The sequence below is a fragment of the Triplophysa dalaica genome, chromosome 3, assembly GCF_015846415.1.
Source record: "Triplophysa dalaica isolate WHDGS20190420 chromosome 3, ASM1584641v1, whole genome shotgun sequence".
NCBI classification, from domain to species: Eukaryota; Metazoa; Chordata; class Actinopteri; order Cypriniformes; family Nemacheilidae; genus Triplophysa; species Triplophysa dalaica.
In genome coordinates, this window is record NC_079544.1 from 6,947,862 (window position 1) to 6,957,983 (window position 10,122).

Sequence of the window (10,122 nt, forward strand, 5' to 3'; positions counted from 1 at the left end):
GGTGATCCTCCAAAAATGACACATCGGACCTTTTGTATTAAATATTTTTAAACAACAGCGATGCACCGACAAAATGGAAATGGCTTTCATTTGCATTTTTTCAAAGTTTAAGTATACATGACGACTCCAAAAGATCAGTGTTCACACAGATCTGCAAGAACTAGTTAAATGCGCTATATTATGCATGCCAGACCAATAGCTGGCGATGTCACTTTGTAAAAAATTCATCCAAACTTGATGCCAATCTTTTCAAAGGTATTGCTTTTCAATGGAAAGACTGGTGCATTTCCAACCTGGTCGCATAGGAAATACGTACCTCTGTACAATTTTTGCGGCATTAAAAAATACGTACCTGCAGGTACATAATGCAACCCTGTATATCAATTTCCAACATCAGTTATGCAACACCATATTATATTGTATTGGGGTGTAGTGATTTTGAATTTAATCAGATATAGTATTTTGTGTATTTTTATTATTTCGTACACACAATTAATGTATTTGAGCATGTGACCCTACCCCGCCCCTAAACCTCACAGTTTGTATATTATGCAATATAAAATACAACACATGACTTCTAATTCCCTGTTGCTGGTTTACGTGGTTGGGAAGTGGGTAGTTTTAGGTTTAGGATAGAAGTGGGGTTATAGGTGCTCTAAATATCTATTAAAGTACAAATAATAAGTATTATAAAATCGTTTCAGAGGCAAATCGTGACATTGACACGCATTCTCTTGGAGACCAATACAGTTCTTCTCTTTAAATCCCACAGTGAGTTTTTGTGTCTCAAAACTGTAGCAATATGTACCTGCTGGTACATATTTTGTGGCGCTGCAAAAAGTGTGCAGACGTGTGATTTCCTATGAGACCAGGTTGTGCGTTTCCATCAAGTTCCTCCAGCGGATCACGTGGGTATTGGTAACCTAGTAACTAACAGTAAATAAAAAGATCTGGAAACCAGAAAGACACAATCAATGGTAACAGCCGCTTTGTCTTGTGGCTTTAATGTTCGCTATGTCAGAATTTATAATAGACATCTCCATTATCATTCACATGAACTGTTTTTCGAAAAAGAAACCACCTCAAGCGAGCATAAAAACTAGCGTTTTTTATTTAGACATTTGGTGTTTCCATTCACTCGTTTCTGATGTGAAACTTCAAAATGCTTATGAAGCCAGGGTGATGGAAACCCGGCTATTGTTGTTTTGGTTATATCTGCGCATTCCCACCGACTGATTATGCAATACAGATCTCCAGTTATGCATAGCATTACAGTTTTTGTTATTTACACCATTACTGTTTTCAAAATCTTGCACTTTGAAACACGTTTTCAAAGTGTTTTCAGTCCCGCGATACGCAGTTGTTCTGTAAACTAACAGCCAAAGCACATAAAAAGATTTCAGTTTTTAATTGAAAATATTGTTGAGTAAATATACCATTCGTTTTAAAATGATTTTTAACCCCACTGCATATGACAAATGCATTACTGAAATAACTATGAACAGCACTGCCGAAAGAGCCAACGTATGTGCTCCTGAGTTGATCAAAGTTTTGAGACTCTGAAAGGCATGAATGCATGAGCTATTTCTGGTGATCCTTGCTCAGGGAGATATCTACCTGTTTAGTGGCAGACTGAGACACTGAGAGGTTCCTTTGGTGTGCACAGAAGGAGAGAGAAGGAGGATAAAGAGGAAGAAGCCAGCTCCGGCTTTTGATGAAACCAGAATAAGGCATCCCTCTGTGAAAAGCCCATAAAATCGCTCGCTAAACTCTGAAATCTCACTCCTTACTCACCTCAGCCGCTCCCCAGGAAAGAAGAAAAGAAAGTGGTTCTCACGTTCACACTAACAACAACTTACAAGATGCGCTGGCTCCAAACAAAGTACATTGAAAACACCCCCTAACACGAGCGAGGTAGTTACAAAGTGCGGGATATATGTACAGTATAACAGCCAACGTTGTAGATACTTTTGTACATCAGTATTGAAGGAATACTGTGCAATGTAATGTGAGAAGCCATTAAAAGCAGCCTTCGTCTGGATCCCCAAACAGGGAACGGACAGCACAGTGTGCAAGAGTGTGTGCCATGTGTGCAGAAGGGAGAGATGTTAGCTAAAAGTGTGAATCCCAGTGCCTTCTGTAAATGATGAATGATCATTTCAGACACAGCCTGTTATCCTCACCACCTCTGTTAGACACAACACATTGAAACGCCCACATATCCAAACACCCTCAGACACACATAACACACATGTTGCTACTCCCATCATTCTGACTTGATGCTTTCCAAACTCTCCAAACCCTAAGCTTGTTCTTCCAAAAGTACTTTTTACATTTTCAATAAGAATATTTGGTACATGTCAAGTATAGTAAACCATTTAGTGTCTTTTCAATGTAGGAAATATCAGATTCAAGTGCGGTTTCATATTGTGAGGCAATTTTTGACCCTATAATGTAGATCAAGCCAAGACCACACAAAAACAGTTACAGGGATACGTAAACATAAACTAAAATAAAGAAAAATGTCAAATAAACCGTATAAATGATACCCTATACCATACACAGTACATTATAGTTCAGAACATACATTTTCATATCTTCCAATTTAATACATCTTCTTTTACATCTTTTATTCTCTCGTCTTTAAACTATTTTGGAAGAGCTTTGTTACACACATATCCCATTTCCATTTCTTGTCACTGACAGTTTCAATGACAAGTCGCGGTGCAGTTAAATATGATTTATATGCAAATGCAGATTCCATTTAAACTGACAGAGACTGAGCGTGATGCCGGGAGCAAAAGATCTGTCTTATACTTACTGAAAGTAAATTCTGTTAATGATTATGCTATCAAGTCATTCAGCACGCTTACACACAGCAGACGTACACTGTAACGAATTGCTGTAAAAACTACAGCGTTATTTTACAGAAGCTGACTGTATTTTAAATAATACAGAATATTGCTGTAAAGTGCAATGCATTCTGGGGTCACGTGACGGATTAACTCAATGTACAGAATATTGCTGTAAATTTCAAATCTACAATGGCGGGATGATCTTCAACAGTCGAGATTGGGGTAGTGCGCAAAATGAATGATTCACACCTGTGGTAAGTAACTTATTACGTATTTTTTTTTCCATATTTGGTAACTATCATACTGGTAACTTTATATAGAGGTATCTAAATTCGCGGTTCATATTGCTAACCCCGGATTCAACCTCCATCCGCGGGGACCGAAGGAGTCTTGCGGGGTTTCAGCAGCGCCGTCGCGGTAAGATTTCAAACGTTCTCCGTCGCTATAGCACCTGAGGACAGAAGTTGTTCATGTTATTTAGAGTTTTTGTTCACACCAGGAGTGAAGGCGGTATGTGACGAGCTACAGTTCATTGTATTAGTAAGTTGACGGTTGTTTTTTTAATGTTGAACATCGCGCCCGCCGTAGACTCGGTAAAAGTTACATGCTTCGACAGTTGGGATACCACACTCGCTCGTGATTATTTTGTGTTGTAATTCAAATTTGCAAATGCAGTCATCCGTTAAATCGAGCGCCCAAATTAAAATGAGTCACCATAGCTTGAGGTAAGTCGATGTTCACGGAGGATAGCCCGGTAAAGTGATTAATGTACGTAACCATCTAGATATACAGTTTATGTATCGGAGGCCAGCTGAGAGCTTGAGCAAAAGACGTTAGCGACACCCTCATTGTATAGCAGGCCTGTCTCCCAAATAGGACCGTTGGAGGGTGGGAGTGAGACCCGTTACAAAATACTAGTGTGACAATTTCTTGACCGTGACATCCCTAACGTTAGTTGGATTACATTTCTGTATAAGTACGGTTTTAAGTGTAAGTTACTCTGTTTAATTTGCTTAGAGTTTGTTTGTAGAGTCACTTATACTAAAATGTAGTTTAAATGTAAAATGCTTAAAGATAATTGTATAGTCACTATTAACTATTACTATTGTCACATGTGGTATTGTTTGTTTTAGAACACACTTGCAGGCCACTGGATGCTGACTACTGAAGGTTAGGTTGTGTGTGACGGTGCTCAGCACAGCTTCATGTCTGGCCTTCCCACTCTGTTCATAGCATGTTACATATTCAGGCTTGAGTACCAGGATGGGGCAGCATGTACTTGGAGTCCAATGAAAGGTATTAATTGAACAACTTCCTTACCTGCATTTTATAGATATGTTAATGTTATATACCTGTTAAGACCTTTAAAACAATATTTCTCAACGAGAGATGCAATTTTTTTGGGCAAATTATTTAGAAGTCTCCCCTATTTAACACTAGCAAGCTGATGATTTAATTCATGTGTATTAATATAATATATTTTGTACATTTAATATATAACATTTAGTTTTTCCTGACTCTTTGTAGATATTAATCCAGAGAGTGGAACAAGCAGCGTCATCTAAAATGCCAGGATACAGAAGAAACAGGTTGCAGTGAACCCACATGTCGCCGCTCTTCTAAACACAATGATGAATATTCAGTGTAATCGATGAAAAGTAAGAAGCACACACACACACACACACAGAGACACACACACACACACACACACACACAGATCTCATCATTGAATTACATCATTTTATTATTCTCTGACTGTAGATGTTGTCCTCTGTTTTTCTCTGACTATAAATTGAATATCTAACATTATTCTCTTGTTTCGTTTCCATAGTTCCAGCTACTTGTTGTGCTCTGATGGATCAAGATGTGGACCGTTTTACAGACTCACTTGGGCCTTGTTTTGCAATGTTGTTTCATGATGGTAATGTTGGTTAACGTGTTGTTTAAACATGAGTGTTTAAAGAGCCATGTTGGATACTATGAAGTTCTTACTGAATAAAATTATTTCATGTACAACAACGTACACAATGTACAAAAGTCTAATTGTCGCTGTTACTTTCTTATCTTCTCTTTTAAAAACGAATCATAAAAAGTAGATCTAGTTCCTTAGTCGTGAAGCAAAAGACGTTTAAAGCATCGCTGACAAACTGTATTATATTTGCACTTTGAAAGTCAATTGTATGATGTTACAATAACCAGAACAGGTGTAATTCATAAGCTGATGTCCCACAAACGTTTACACACCCGGCAGTATAAATCATTGCTTTAGATTTTTAAAGCATCCCAAATAGACAGACAAGACATTGGCTCAACCAGTGGCATGAGTTTATACTTTTTATTATACAATTGAACATAGTTAGTGTTATTGTTTACAATTCTTTTCTTCACACGGCATGTTACTTTAATTGTGTAGGCCTTGCATGATTCAAAGGAGAATTTTTCTTCATCACAGGAATTTGAATATATATTACTAACAATGTGAATATTGTACACGGACCACGCACTGGAGCTCTCCTGTCATGAGCTGTGGTTAATTTTATTGCACTTAGTGTCTCATAGTATCACAGACTGCCATCCTAATGATAGCACTAATTAGACAGAATGTATTTTCTGTGCTGTGTTTTCAAGGGAGTCAGACAAGCATGATGGTGTCAACAACATCTTCCGCGCCTGCTTCTCCAGCGACCAATGATGCACTTAGACAAATCTAATGATAGTAACAGCCGCCCCACAAATGAGCGAGCACACTTGCCTGAAAACTACAGTAATCCGGTACATTTGGTGACTGGAAAACATCTGGGTATTGAATGAGAATTATGGGCCACTGATAATTCATATCAATCCACCATTTACAACCACACAGCAGTTTCACGTTTGTCATTCAGCTGTTAGTCACCTTTTGGGTGTACACAGATCAGAAACAGAGACGAAGAGGGAGTGACTGTCTTTTCGGATTTACTCACCCTGAAGTTGTTCAAAATCTGTATTATTGTTTTATTCTGATGAACAAAGAGAAAGATGTTTGGAAGAATCCTTGTAACCAAACAGTTGTAACCAAACCAAACACTTGGCCACCATTAACTGTTTTTTAAATACATTTCTTTGTTCTGTTACACAAAAGAAGATATTTTAAAGAATGAAGGAAAGCAAACAGTTCTGGGCCACTTTTGACTATACCATTGTATTATTACTATGGTAATAAATGGTGGTCAAGAACCGTTTGGTTATAAGCATTGTTCCACATATCTTTCTCTGTGTTCATCAGAACAAAGAAATACACACAGATTTCAGTGAACTGTCCCTTTAAGTCTCCTGCATATTAATTATTTCACATGATATAGAGACCCATAAATTTCACAAATATCTCCTTTATAATTTTAAAAACGATAAGACTAGATCAAGTCAATATTCATGAAGATTTTAATATAAACTCAAAATGTTCTCATTAAATGTATCCAAATCTATATGATTTTACCTTTAGCCACTTTACCTACTTTTATTTTACACCTCCAAACTGTTCATGTTTTATTATAAATGTCTCATTTAGTACAATTTTATTTATTATAAGCAATTTTAGGAGAGACCATTAATACTTAAATAAAACACAACTAAGAAATCTCCTGAGATATGTAAAAATTAATTCTGAGCAATAAAAATTTCCTCTGGGATGCTAATACAGCCGCAGGAAAAATTGTGACCATTAAAAACTGAAATTGACTTTACTATTTATGGATTTGTGTTAAGGTAAAATGCTCACCATTTTGTGAACTATTAACAATGTTTCTCCCAAATAAAATAAAATATTGATTATATTATGCATTTATTTGCAGACAAATAAAAACAGAGAAACGGGTCAAGATAACAGAAAAGATGCTGTGTATTTTTTGCCACAAATCTGAAAATGCAGATTAAATGAATATTCTTCTGCAACTGTATGTGAGAAATCAAAGCTCAAGAGCTACAATTTTACCCCTCATCCCATTTTATCCATAACTAAGCAACATATTAAAAAAAATCAATTCTCGCATTTTGTGATGAAGGATGTCAGGGTAAAATATTGATGTTACGTTGCAGTAAACTGCAGTATATATGATGTGGGACGGGGCTATCAGTTTTGGTGACCAATGGCAGATTCCATGCAATTCCATGTGATATTTGCTTATACAGTTATACTTTTTATTATACAATTTAACATAGTTAGAGTTATTGCTTACAATTCTTTTCTTCACAGAAATGATGTGTTTCAGAAATGATGGTTTTTGTAGACTTACCCAGAAGTAAGTGGCGCTCTGGTTCCCTCGACCGAAAGCCGTTTTTCCCATAGACTTTTGAAAGACTGTAAAAAATAAGATTTGTGACTAACAAATGTGATGTTTACACTTTATGTCTATCAAGATAAGATTTGCAGATGAATACAATATTTGCTATTTTTTAAGCCTAAATACAATCTATGTGGTCGCTCGATGTCAACGTCACCACCACCAAGCCTACGACAACTTTCTCAAACATAACTAAAACTTGTTCCCTGGTAAGAAATGAATGAATCCCCAACAATGATTTTAGACATTTATGCCCATGTTGCATTACTTGTGAGATTTATATGCGCGATGACGTCCAATGTCCCCATCATACGAAGTGTCACCTTTAGCAACTTGTTAGCAACCGGCCGTTTTAAATACACAATAAAGATTTTAAAAATCACAAGCGGGTTATAACTGGTGTGTTATATGTCATAGGTTAAAACGTGAAAATATTTAAAGGTTTTATTTGCTACAGACCTTATTTCAGGCAATTAACAAAAACCCATTAAAAAAAACCCATAGATGGAACAGGAAGTCTTAAAATGCTTACTCGCATCCGGGGTTTGCATACAAAAATACGTCATCTCTGATAAACTCCATTAAAAGGGTTAAACAAAGAATAAAGTTACTGATCATGATTTGAAAAATATAAGATCTAACCTTTTAAAGGAGATAATGTGTTTCTTTTTCAAGTGAGAGCACTTCGTTTAAATATTCTTTTGTGATAATGCAGGTGACATTAAATGGCTTATGATCTAACATTTGAAAAGCCATTTCATATTTTTGTGAGTGGGGTGGGGATTCTCTCGGCAGTGATTATAATAATCTGCGTTACTGTAATAAATGGCTAAATTGAAATGATCTGTCGGAGAAGAAACACGTCTTGACCTTTACAAGGAAGGACCTATGAGCCATTATTATAATGTACCACAAATAAATATCTAGCACTTGAGAGAACAAATAGAAAAATCTGAGTTCAAGCGCAGTTGATTTAAACTGCCTGAATTATGAAAATCCTGCTTAATAAGCAACTTCTTTTCTTGCTTTTGTAAAATTGTAATCCTAAAAACACCAGAAAAGCTGTCATAATGGTAAAATGATTCCATTATTAAGGATAAGACATGCTCTGTGCTCAGCTAAACAGCAGGAAAGGTATCAGGCGACCTAATGCGACACAATCCCATTTGACTTGCACAGTATGTGCAATGTAAATCAATTTTTCCGCTTGCCACACCCACATAAAACTATAGTTTCCAACGTAATAGAAATGTAACATCGGAAAAGGTATTTACTGACGGGCTTAGGAAAAGCATAGCTCTCGCTTTTGTTTTTCATTTCGCTGGAAAGACTTTGCTCGTCTCCGCAGATGTGTTTTCATAAATTAGGCTTTGAAGTGCAGCGTGGTGTGTCGAGAATAAGGATCTGAGACTCTGCATCATTATAACAGACGGGGGATAAGCGAGCGACCGTGTCTCCGGGGCCTGGATTGTGCAGGAGGAGGGTTGGATGTGGGACAGAAGGAGAAGCAATACAATTATGATTGATGTCGGGATTCCCCTTCACTCCCACCCAACCGAGTCTTTGATGACCCTATAAAATCCGAGGCCTTCCTTCTGGCTACACCTGAATGTAAATATCTTGTTGCTTCCTGCTCCGTGCCACAGCCAAGATGAAACGTTCTCAATGGTGAAGATCGCATCTAATGAAAGTCATTCCTCTTTGTGATGACTGCTAGAATGTCACCGGCTTCTTTTTAGGAATACCCTTTATGACATTAAAGTGAGGGAGAAAGATGCGGAGAGATCGAGTGAGGGAGAGAGAGACCCATAGATGGATACAAGGAGACAGATGAAGAAGAGACGAATATCACCTCGGCAGATATTAAAATAAATATAGCTCAGATTTAAGTTTTTTTGAGGATTCTCTGGGTTACATTGGGTCGGCAAGAGGCGGCGGGAGAGCAGTTATTCACACAACCATAAGAGATCTTCACACTTCCATCAGAAATGTGTGAACATGTCTTGAAGATATTCGCACATGTCTGGAAAATGTGATTATGTTTCAATGTGACTGCTCGGAATCCCATCAAACCAGTGTACATCGAACCCGCTACCCTGTTCTCTTATTATCTTCCTCTGTTGCAAGTGGGGCGAGCGGGAAATGCCTTGTCATTTATTTCATGACTCCTTCTTGAGGTAATTTAGAAAAGGTTCCTGACCCCTGAAGATTCTCTGTGGGTATTGAGGAAGGAAAAGGACAGTTTGCTCCTGGCTCATGCATTACTGGAGATCACTTTAAAACCACATATGGATGCCGTTGTGTCACAACTCGGCTGCTCATCAGCATGAGTCTTGTTGGCTGGAGAGATATCACTTTCTACTCTGAAACCTAATGGAGTTTTGGCACAATGGATTTCAACAGCTTGTATAATGACTAAGCTTTTGGAAAAGAACATGTGATGATCCATGACTGTTGTCCTGTTTTCATTCTAAGATCTGGGTACATTGTGTGTTGAGTCTACAAATGCTGTCGAAGTAAAACTTGAGAGAAGTCAGACAAGATTTCACTCCATTTTAATGTAAAAAATATTTTTGCATCACACACAGTGCTTTGTGCTGTAAGGGGTCATTCATCACTCTGACTTCAACATATTTTGTCCGTTTCTCTAGAGAAATCAATCCGTGATGTTGAATGTCACAGTACATATTTTCTTAGTTTCTTAAATTCAGAATTCGAATGTCACAGTTCTCATAGTATGTAACTCTAAAGTTTTCTTTATTAAAAAGTATGAATGGGGACATCGTATGCTATACGATACATTATTTTCCTATGCCGTCTGCTGCGCAAACATGTGGCGCTAATACATTTACGCACTTAAGTAATACGATGTGTTAAAACACAGCAAAACAGATGCTTCATTAGTATTATAGCAAAGTGCTGAAAGAGGCAGAATCAAACTGTGGTCT

At 37.3% G+C, this 10,122-nt stretch overlaps 1 long non-coding RNA gene across 1 annotated transcript; it reads left to right on the top strand.

Annotated features, from left to right (window-relative positions):
- Nucleotides 1-3,298: 3,298 nt before the first annotated feature.
- LOC130418108 (uncharacterized) lies at nucleotides 3,299-4,872 on the top strand. Its single transcript, XR_008906286.1, has 3 exons — nucleotides 3,299-4,151; nucleotides 4,383-4,513; nucleotides 4,687-4,872. It is a non-coding gene; the product is annotated as an uncharacterized LOC130418108 (long non-coding RNA).
- Nucleotides 4,873-10,122: the final 5,250 nt, after the last annotated feature.